This window comes from Rhinolophus sinicus, chromosome 5 (genome assembly GCF_057876585.1).
Source record: "Rhinolophus sinicus isolate RSI-liver-muscle chromosome 5, RSI-T2T, whole genome shotgun sequence".
Taxonomy (NCBI): Eukaryota; Metazoa; Chordata; class Mammalia; order Chiroptera; family Rhinolophidae; genus Rhinolophus; species Rhinolophus sinicus.
This window is the reverse complement of record NC_142505.1, coordinates 62,533,476-62,544,784: the sequence shown is the minus strand read 5'-3', so window position 1 is coordinate 62,544,784 and position 11,309 is coordinate 62,533,476.

The window sequence follows — 11,309 nt, the reverse complement described above, 5'->3', positions numbered from 1 at the left end:
ATTACTTTGAAGGGTGAACTAGGCACTGGCATCGGTGCATAACTTCCCAAGGGGAGTACTTCGAAGGTGACCATAGTGATATTCAGCAGTGAGGTATGTAGCACTTTTTATAGGATGAGTTCACGAACTTAATTCTCTGACGTCATATTATTATGGATAGGATGTCCACTGTGACTCTGATATTTTGTTGTTGTTGTTCTCTGGGTAATATCTTTTCTCTGTGGTGGTTTCTTTGAAGTCCTACAGTTTTACTACAAGCTGTCTAAGTATGGCCAAGTGCAGATGTTTTAAAATTACAGATGGTTTTAAACATTGTTAAACTTACTGGGCTAGGTATTCAGAAAACACTTTCACTCTGAGGACCTAGCTCTTTCTTCAGTTCTGGAAATTTAGCGATAATTTCTCTTCAGATATTGCTTTTTCACCATTCTCTCCACTTTCTTATTCTGTAATTTCTATTTAGCAAATGTGGGAGTTTCGGAATTATTCTCCATACCTCAATTGCTCTTCCATCCTTCTGGCTCACCACCACATTCCAAACATCTCGATTCTATGTTCCAGTTAAAAAATGAACTCTGTATCCAGCTAGAGTTTGTCCCATATATTGCATGGTTTATTTACATAGTATTTATTTCCAAACTTTTATTTCTTTTTACATTTTCTTATTTAATAATTTATAATTACTTATTTCTTTAATTTTTTTCAATTGCAGTTGACATACAATATTATATTAGTTTCAGGTGTACAACATATAATTACTTCTTAAATGGAAATTATATTTAATTTGTCTGAATATCTTAAATGTGACTATTTTAAAGCCTATCAAAATCTATAAATTAATCTGTAGTGAACAAATATTCAAAATACTGATTTTGCTGGTTATGTTTTTTTTCCCCCACATAATTTGGTTCCCTGACCCATTCACTTATTGTCTTCTCCTTTTAAAAAAAATTGTCTTCATCCTTATATTTTTACTTAAACAGAGTAAAACAGTGGGGTATGCTAGCTTCTCCATGATAATGCTAGTACAGAATGGTCTACATTTTAATGATGTACAATGATCCCTGCAAAGATTTTACTTATATATTAATATACACTTAGAATATGGTTTAAGGTTTTTCTGATTATTTATAAAATCACATATATATGTATATAGGTATATACATATATATTTATAAAATATTCAAGTAACTCTGAAATGTTTAAAGAAGAAAACAGGGTGTGTTTCATATTGATATAGATTCTATCAGACTTTTTTTCTGTGCCTATATACAAAATAAATATATACATATGGAGTATATTTATGTTTTACATTTTTAAACAAAATATACCTTTTAATAGGCATTTTCACTTAATAAAATATAGATACCATTCCATAATAATACAGCTCTACAACAAAAGACAGATTTTGTGGTATTAGGTAGTAGGAATAGGATATAATTTGCTATATCCCCCATTGTTGGGCATTTAGGTTGTTTCCAGGTCACTATAACAAACAATGCTATGAACACACTTTTAAATATCTAAAGTTGTGAGGATCTTCTCAAAATAAAATATGCTACCTAAATATAGTTCATTACCCTTACTTCTTGTTATTGTGGTAAAATATGCATAACATAAAATTCACCAGATTAAACATTTCTAAATGTACAGTTCAGTGACATTTAAGTACATTCACATTGTTGTGCAACCACCCTTGCTTTGAACTATGAATTCACAGATTGATTGACGAAATCTCTGTGACAAAATGTGTTGCTAACAACTCTCAAGAAATTTTAGGCTTGCGCTCAGTTTTTAAGTATTTTAATATCTCTGCCTCTGAGAATGTGGACTTTTGTCAAAGCAGTTGTGAAATGTCATATCTGTGAGGTATCTAAAAAGAAAGACTTGACAGTTGCCTGCTATATTCACAAATGTCATAGAAAATTATAAATGGGTTGTTGTAAAAGATACTGAAAATTAACAGGTTAAAGTATTTTGTTCTGCAAATTTGATCAGACCTGCATTTTTTTCCACCTGTTTTAGAGAGTGTTCATAGCCCAAGTTAGTAAGAATATTAGGGTAGTTATCCTAAAATTGACTTAAAGATTATCTGGGGTTATTTTATCTGTTTTAAAAATTAAGCCGCATTTATTTGCTTTTCCAGAAATAGAAAAAAAAACCTAGATAAAAAAAAGCAAAATAAAAATCACTGGTAATCCCTCCACTTGGAGTTGTAACATTTTAAAGTATTTCCTTCCATTATTTTTCTATGTAAACACATTATATAAATTATTTTATTTGACTTGCTTAGATCACCATTTCACAAAATGTGTTCTGAGGAACATTAGTCTTAAAATATGTCCTAATGTAAAAAGTTTTCTGTGCTCATCTGTTCAGAAAAAACTATTTTCTCGACATAGAAATTCACAGTTTTCATTGGCATGTTCAAAGCTTTTTGATTAAGAGGTATCTCTAGCTTTTTTAACCCAGCATTCTCCAGACAAATTTTGATCCAAGAATCTTTCTCAGATAATGTCTTAACGTTCTGAATAGATGTTGGAAGATGATAGCACTGCTGTTGATGATTGTATTATCTGCAATCTGCTAGTTTTTTCACCATTTTTCATTTGCACCATCATGCAGAACAATTTCTGTGTTGTGTGATTCCAGTCTTTTAGGTATATGAGATCCGCTTCTGCTGGACTATAGTAAGTAACCCAAGACACTGATTAAGAGACCCGACTTTCGAGGCAGTCTTTAGCTCAAAAGCTTAGTTTTAATATTTGTAAAACAAGGTTAATTTAAGCGTCCATCCTAAGGCAAAGCAGCCATGGGTCAGGGAAATTTGAGGAGAGAGCTAGGCATTTATTTCTAACTCACAAATTCTTCAGGCAATTTGGAGCCAGTAAGCAGAGGCTTGATGATCCAAATGAATTTGCATAAACGAATAGCATGCCACAAACAGGACATAACTTATTTATTTAGTAACATTTAAGAAGCATGTATAGAAATGTATAGCTAGTGGTTAGGGCTGGAGAAATCGATGGCTTATCCACAGTGTGGGGGCAGAGCCTCAGAAAGTAGTTTCCAGGCTCTCGGCCTCACATAGACAGGTGCTGGCTCAGGTAGTAAATGGCCAACTGTGATTGCATGGCCATCAGCTGTGGCTAGTTGGCCGTCAGCTGTAACCAGTGAGCCATTGGCCACAATATAACTGCTGTGGCTATGCTAGCAGAGGAGAGAGAAAGAATGGGGGCTAGCAAGAAGATGGTGGCTGGGCTGGCAAGCGTGGATAGCGCTTTTGCGGACAGTGTGGATCCAGCCTCCAGTGAGAGTATAGTGCCGCCAGAGAGAATATAGTGGTATGACTCCCCTACCTATGGTTCCGTGGGTGTTCCTTTTTGGCCTCACCATATCCTGCGTTCTTGTATGGGGAGCGGGAGCAGAGACCCCGCAGGCCACCCAGCACAACAAATGGCACAGCGAGCAAGGCCTCCCTGCATGACAAATGGCGCAGCGAGCAGGGTATGGTGCCGGCCAAGGCTCTCCCAAGAGTGGTGGAGCAGTTTGTGTGTATGAACACTCAGTCTCTGGAAGACCAGGAGGAGCAGCTGCCAGAGAGCTGGACACCCGTGGAGGGGTGGGAGGACGTGGACGGTTCTCCCACCAGCACAGGAAAAGCCATGCAGCTGCTGGAGAGATGGAGCCCCGTGGAGAGGTGGAAAGATGTGGACGGTTCCCCAACCAGCACAGGCCGGAGAAAGCGAAGGTCGTTGCAGCCCTGTGGGCCAGGGAAGTTCCTGCTCAGGCAGCCCGGATGCAGGACTTATAGTCCCAGGAGGTAACGCTTGCTGAGTCCTCCATGGGAGATGAGGGTGAGGTCACGGTCGTCCCTCACTCCCAGGACAGCCCTGGTGAATGACTATGGACTATGGGGAATTGCCTTCCATCCCTAATTTAATGGACCGCTTGACTGTTTGTTTGGGAACTGTTGTTAGTGGAACTGGGGGATATTTGCTTTTGTCTCTTGACTGGCCGCCATTGAGAATATGTAAGCACCTTGATTGTGAGTCGCTGTTGTTCCAGCAGGGTACCCTGAGAGGCACAGAGAGAGTGGCAGTGCCCTGAGAGCCCTGGCTGAGTCCAGGAAGTCTGACTGAGCCCTGAAGATACCCTGGCTGTGCCCAGGAAGTCAGGCTGTTCCCAGAGAGAGTGGCAGTGCCCTGAGAGCCCTGGCTGAGTCCAGGAAGTCTGGCTGAGCCCTGAAGATACCCTGGCTGTGCCCAGGAAGTCTGGCTGTTCCCAGAGAGAGTGGCAGTGCCCTGAGAGCCCTGGCTGTGTCCAGGAAGTGTGGCTGTGCCCACAGAGAGTGGCAGTGCCCTGAAAGCTCTGGCTGTGTCCAGGAAGTGTGGCTGTGGCAGTGCCCTGAAAGCCCTGGCTGAGTCCAGGAAGTGTGGCTGTGCCCACAGAGAGTGGCAGTGCCCTGAGAGCCCTGTGTCATGCGGGGAGGCCTGCAGGGTCTCTGGTCCCGCTCCCCACATAACGCAGGATATGGTGAGGCCAAAAAGGAACACCCACGGAGCCATAGGTAGGGGAGTCTGTGGGGACAGAGCCCCAGAAAGTAGTTTACAGGCTCTCGGCCTCACGTGGAGGAGTGCTGGCTCGGGTAGTAGATGGCCGTCAGCTGTGGCTGATTGGCCGTCAGCTGTAGCCAGTTAGCCAATTAGCCGCTAATATAACTGCTGCGGCTACGGAGGAGAGTGGAGGAGAGTGAAAGAGAGTCGTCGGTGGGTTGCAGACAAAACGGACAGCAGGTCGCACGTCCAGTGAACCCAGACTCCAGTGACCGTAGTGGTATGACTCCCCTACCTATGGCTCCGTGGGAGTTCCTTTTTGGCCTCACCATATCCTGCGTTATGTGGAGAGCAGGACCAGAGACCCTGCAGGCCTCCCCGCACGACAAATAGCGCAGCGAGCAGGGTCTCCCGCATGACAAATGGCGCAGCGAGCAGGGTATGGCGCCGGCCAAGGCTCTCCGAGGGATGGTAGAGCAGTTTGTGCGTGTGAAAACGCAGTCTCAGGAAGCCCATGAGGAGCCGCGCCAGAGAGGGGGAGCACAGTCTGCCTGGGAGAGACGTGACCCCTCGGTGAATTGGTGGTCCTCTCGAGCCTCCGGATGGCATGCCGCCCTGTTGGCCATAGCAGGCATTACCGGCTGTTTGGTGGGCTGCTGCTGTAGGCTCCGAGGGCTGTGGACATCTTACATCGAGGCCTCCACCCACTCAGACACCTGGCACCGTGAGCAAGATTCCGACCAGGTAGGAATGGCGTCTGACTCTGGGCAGGAGGATGTATGGCCCCCACACAGTGTGTGGTGTCCGGTAGCCACTGTTCTCAAGGGTTGGACCCCCAAGGAGGGGTGGGAGGACATGGACGGCTCTCCGGCCAGCGTGGAGAGGGCCCTGCAGGCTCTGGCTGAGCAGTTGCCAGAGGAGGAAAAGGCTACAGCCGGCCGTGTGGGCTGGATGTTCCTCAAGGCCTTGAGTCTCAACACGGAAAATGTGCTTAATGAAGTGGCCCGGGTGCCTGACCAGGTGTCCCGGTTGGAAGCGCTGGAAGCCCGGTCTGCCTGTTAGAACAGGGGCCCCACAGTGGAGACTCTGAGGCAGAGGCGGAGGAAGCAAGTGGAGACAATGTAGCTCCCAACCCCCAAGCCCGGCCAATCTTGAAGCAAAGGGTAAAACGTGAGCAACCTTTGGGCCCCGGGGGCGTTGCTGCTGGCAACCCAGCTGTGACTGAGTTCACTACCTACACCCCATACACTCCCACTGAGTTGCAGGAGCTGGGGAGGCGGTACAGACAGCGCCCTGGAGAGCCAGTCTCGGCTTGGCTGTTACGTTTATGGGATGAGAGAGCAGACAACATTCTCTGCTCCCCAGGCGAGATGGAAAAGCTAGCCTTCGTGACAGTGCATCCGTCCCTGCGACAAAGGTTACAAAACTGCCATGGGTTGGCCAACAACCAAGGCAACCATTCTCTAATGGCGTGGCTCACGGCTGCGGTACGAACAGGCTGGCGAGCTGCCAGACACTGTGAGTCAATGGCAGTCATATACAGAACTTACGCAAATAATCCGTGAAATGGGTATGAGACATGCTATTTTTAACCTCAGCATGCAGGGCCCAGATGACGAGCTTTTTACTGCCAGCATGAGAGATCTGGTTTTGGGTACTGCACCTGCGAGTGCTTTTGGATCCTTGGTTGCTATTCTTACACCGTATGTAGGGCGGCAGATCCATGAAGTTACAACTGCCATGGCCACCCTAGGGGATGTTGAAAGCCGGAGGCGAAGGAAGTTAAGACAGGAGGTCCGCACAGTTGAGACCTGGAAGCCCAAACCAAAGGTAAAGGGGCGAGGTAGCGGGCCTCAGAGAGTAACACGCGCACAGATGTGGCGTGATCTCGTGGCAGCAGGGGTTGATCAGGAAAAAATAGACCAGCAACCCAACGCACTCCTGCTGGAACTTTGGAAACAGTTGCGTCCGGAACAACAATTCCGGAGAAGCATAAAGGAGGAGTCTGGGAAAGCGCGACCCGTGTCCCTCCAGGACTTCATGCAGCCACTTGAGGCCGACTCCTTTCAGCTTGATTAGGGGTGGGGCCAAGGTACCCGGTCAGAGGGGACGAGCAGGGACCGGAGGCCCCACGTGGAACTGTCCATACATTGGTCCCCTTCGAATGTACAGAGGGTTTTGGCCCTAGTTGACACTGGTGCTGACTGCAGTCTCGTTTATGGGAACCCAGAACTGTTCCCCGGACCAGCAATCTGCATTGATGGCTACAGGGAAAAACTGTGACTGTGAAAGCCGTTTCCTTACCACTGGGTATAGGAAGGCTCCCTCCTCGTACCTACAAGGTTTATGTCTCCCCCGTTCCGGAGTATATTCTAGGGGTGGACGTGCTACATGGCCTCAGCTTACAGACGTCGGTAGGAGAGTTCCGTCTCCGGATCCAGGTGGTGAAAGCGGTGACACGCGGGCATGCTCACCACCCTCCTCAAGCGTTGCCACAGCCCTGGCGCATGGTTACAGTGCGACAGTATCGCCTGCCAGGATGGACGTGCAATGGTTGTTTCACACCCCGTACAATCCGCAAGCAGCTGGCATGATTGAACGTTATAATGGTCTTTTGAAGCAAGGTCTCCGGGTGTCAAAACACCCTCCCACGATGCGTGACTGGGCCTCGCGTCTATGGGACGTCCTGAGAGTCCTGAATGAGAGACCACGGAAGGGAGGGCCCGTGCCAGTAGAAGCTCTGCTACATCGAACGGCCGCTCCCATTGAATTACAAGTTACCACCAATGAGACTCTGTTAAAGCCAGGCTACGGCAGAAATGGGAACATTTTGCTGCCAGCACCCACATGCTTGAAAGCAGGGGAACGGCAGCAATGGACTTGGCCCTGGCAGGTCAAAAGCCCCCACTGTCGGTGGTTGGGTCTGATAGCCCCATGGGGGGCAGGTTTGACTCATGATTTGCAAGTGACGCCAGGGGTGGTGGCTGAGTGGCCACCTCAAGTGACTGTAGTATACAGAGGTCCCGATACCAGGATGATTTTGCGAGGAAACTATGTGCTCTCACTATGGCCTATTATGGGGTCCCCTGTTCTGTTACATGTTGAAACTATGCAAGGGACCCCAAGCACTGCCATAAAGGTTTGGTACCACAAACCGGGAAAGGTGCCAGTGGCAGCAACCCTCCTTTCCCAGGACAAGAAGCTGGCATGTATCCTCCCAGATGGAAGGGATTTGCCATTGTTGGTTCCTAAGACTACCGTTTCTTTTCGTCCGTAGGTGTCAGTAGGCCAATATGGCACAAGGACCCTCGCGGAAGAAGCTTGTCACCTAGATTGTGAGGCGAGAACCTGTAGGGGTGGAGTGTGGGGACAGAGCCCCAGAAAGTAGTTTACAGGCTCTCGGCCTCACGTGGAGGAGTGCTGGCTCGGGTAGTAGATGGCCGTCAGCTGTGGCTGATTGGCCGTCAGCTGTAGCCAGTTAGCCAATTAGCCGCTAATATAACTGCTGCGGCTACGGAGGAGAGTGGAGGAGAGTGAAAGAGAGTCGTCGGTGGGTTGCAGACAAAACGGACAGCAGGTCGCACGTCCAGTGAACCCAGCCTCCAGTGACCGTAGTGGTATGACTCCCCTACCTATGGCTCCGTGGGTGTTCCTTTTTGGCCTCACCATATCCTGCGTTATGTGGAGAGCGGGACCAGAGACCCTGCAGGCCTCCCCGCACGACAGAGTCATACCACTATATTCTCTCTGGCGGCACTATACTCTCACTGGAGGCTGGATCCACACTGTCCGCAAACCGCCATCCACGCTTGCCAGCCCAGCCGCCATCTCCTTGCTAGCCCCCATCCTTCTCTCTTCTTTCCTCCTCTCTCTCTCCTCCGTAGCCGCAGCAGTTATATTAGCGGCTAATTGGCTAACTGGCTACAGCTGACGGCCAATCAGCCACAGCTGACAGCCATCTACTACCCGAGCCAGCACTCCTCCACGTGAGGCCGAGAGCCTGTAAACTACTTTCTGGGGCTCTGCCCCCACACTCCACCCCTACAGGCTGTCGCCTCACAATCTACACGACAAGCGTCTTCCGCGAGGGGCCCTGTGCGAGGAGCGTGGGGGTGAATGCAATATCCTGGATACAGCCAGGCTCTCTGGGCACAGCCAGGTTTTCTCAGGGCACCACCAGTACTTCTGGGCACAGCCAGACTTCCTGGACTTCTTAGGGTACCACCAGTCTTCCCGGACACAGTCAGGGTTTCTCAGGGCACCACCAGTACTTCTGGGCACAGCCAGACTTCCTGGACTTCTTAGGGTACCACCTGTCTTCCCGGACACAGTCAGGGTTTCTCAGGGCACCACCAGTACTTCTGGGCCCGGCCAGACTTCCTGGACTTCTTAGGGTACCACTAGTTTCCCCGGGCACAGCTAGGATTTCTCAGGGCACTGCCACTCTCTGTGGGCACAGCCACACTTCCTGGACACAGCCAGGGCTCTCAGGGCACTGCCACTCTCTGTGGGCACAGCCACACTTCCTGGACTCAGCCAGGGCTCTCAGGGCACTGCCACTCTCTCTGTGCCTCTCAGGGTACCCTGCTGGAACAACAGCGACTCACAATCAAGGTGCTTACATATTCTCAATGGCGGCCAGTCAAGAGACAAAAGCAAATATCCCCCAGTTCCACTAACAACAGTTCCCAAACAAACAGTCAAGCGGTCCATTAAATTAGGGATGGAAGGCAATTCCCCATAGTCCATAGTCATTCACCAGGGCTGTCCTGGGAGTGAGGGACGACCGTGACCTCACCCTCATCTCCCATGGAGGACTCAGCAAGCGTTACCTCCTGGGACTATAAGTCCTGCATCCGGGCTGCCTGAGCAGGAACTTCCCTGGCCCACAGGGCTGCAACGACCTTCGCTTTCTCCGGCCTGTGCTGGTTGGGGAACCGTCCACATCTTTCCACCTCTCCACGGGGCTCCATCTCTCCAGCAGCTGCATGGCTTTTCCTGTGCTGGTGGGAGAACCGTCCACGTCCTCCCACCCCTCCACGGGGGTCCAGCTCTCCGGCAGCTGCTCCTCCTGGTCTTCCTGAGACTGAGTTTTCACATGCACAAACTGCTCTACCATCCCTCGGAGAGCCTTGGCCGGCGCCATACCCTGCTCGCTGCGCCATTTGTCGTGCGGGAGACCCTGCTCGCTGCGCCATTTGTCGTGCGGGGAGGCCTGCAGGGTCTCTGGTCCAACTCCCCACATAATGCAGGATATGGTGAGGCCAAAAAGGAACTCCCACGGAGCCATAGGTAGGGGAGTCATACCACTATATTCTCTCTGGCAGCACTATACTCTCACTGGAGGCTGGATCCACACTGTCCGCAAACCGCCATCCACGCTTGCCAGCCCAGCCGCCATCTCCTTGCTAGCCCCCATCCTTCTCTCTTCTTTCCTCCTCTCTCTCTCCTCCGTAGCCGCAGCAGTTATATTAGCGGCTAATTGGCTAACTGGCTACAGCTGACGGCCATCTACTACCCGAGCCAGCACTCCTCCACGTAAGGCCGAGAGCCTGTAAACTACTTTCTGGGGCTCTGCCCCCACACCCTGGCTGTGTCCAGGAAGTGTGGCTGTGCCCACAGAGAGTGGCAGTGGCCTGAGAAACCCTAGCTGTGCCCAGGGAAACTAGTGGTACCCTAAGAAGTCCAGGAAGTCTGGCCGGGCCCAGAAGCACTGGTGGTGCCCTGAGAAACCCTGGCTATGTCCGGGAAGACAGGTGGTACCCTAAGAAGTCCAGGAAGTCTGGCCGTGCCCAGAAGCACTGGTGGTGCCCTGAGAAACCCTGGCTGTGCCCAGAGAGCCTGGCTATGTCCAGGATATTGCATTCACCCCCAGGCTCCTCGCACAGGTCCCCTTGTGGAAGACGCTTGTCGCGTAGATTATGAGGCAAGAGCCTGTAGGGGTGGAGTGTGGGGCAGAGCCTCAGAAAGTAGTTTCCAGGCTCTCGGCCTCACATAGACAGGTGCTGGCTCAGGTAGTAAATGGCCAACTGTGATTGCATGGCCATCAGCTGTGGCTAGTTGGCCGTCAGCTGTAACCAGTGAGCCATTGGCCACAATATAACTGCTGTGGCTACGCTAGCAGAGGAGAGATAAAGAATGGGGGCTAGCAAGGAGATGGCGGCTGGGCTGGCAAGCGTGGATGGCGCTTTGCGGACAGTGTGGATCCAGCCTCCAGTGAGACTATAGTGCCGCCAGAGAGAATACAGTGGTATGACTCCCCTACCTATGGCTCCGTGGGTGTTCCTTTTTGGCCTCACCATATCCTGCGTTCTTGTATGGGGAGCGGGAGCAGAGACCCCGCAGGCCACCCAGCACAACAAATGGCACAGTGAGCAGGGTCTCCTGCATGACACACAGTCTTCCTCATTCTGAAGGACAGTCGGATGGAAAAATAACTGGATCCAAGAAAGAAGGGCTTCCTTTTACCATCAGGACTTCTCATAAATGTAGCTTTACATATTTCTTTTACATGTATTCTACAGGCTCTTTTGGAAGGAATAAAATTGAAAAGCCATTCAGCTTTCAGTTTTGAACAATATTTGTTAGGTATCAGACATTTCTAGGCAGAAAAGAGTCATACAATTTATTTGTGATGGTATAATAATAACTAATGTTTAGTAAGTGTTTATCATGGATTATGTTATTTCAATTTTTCAAACAGCTACATTTATTATTCCACTTTTACAGATGAAGTAACTGAGGCACAGAAGT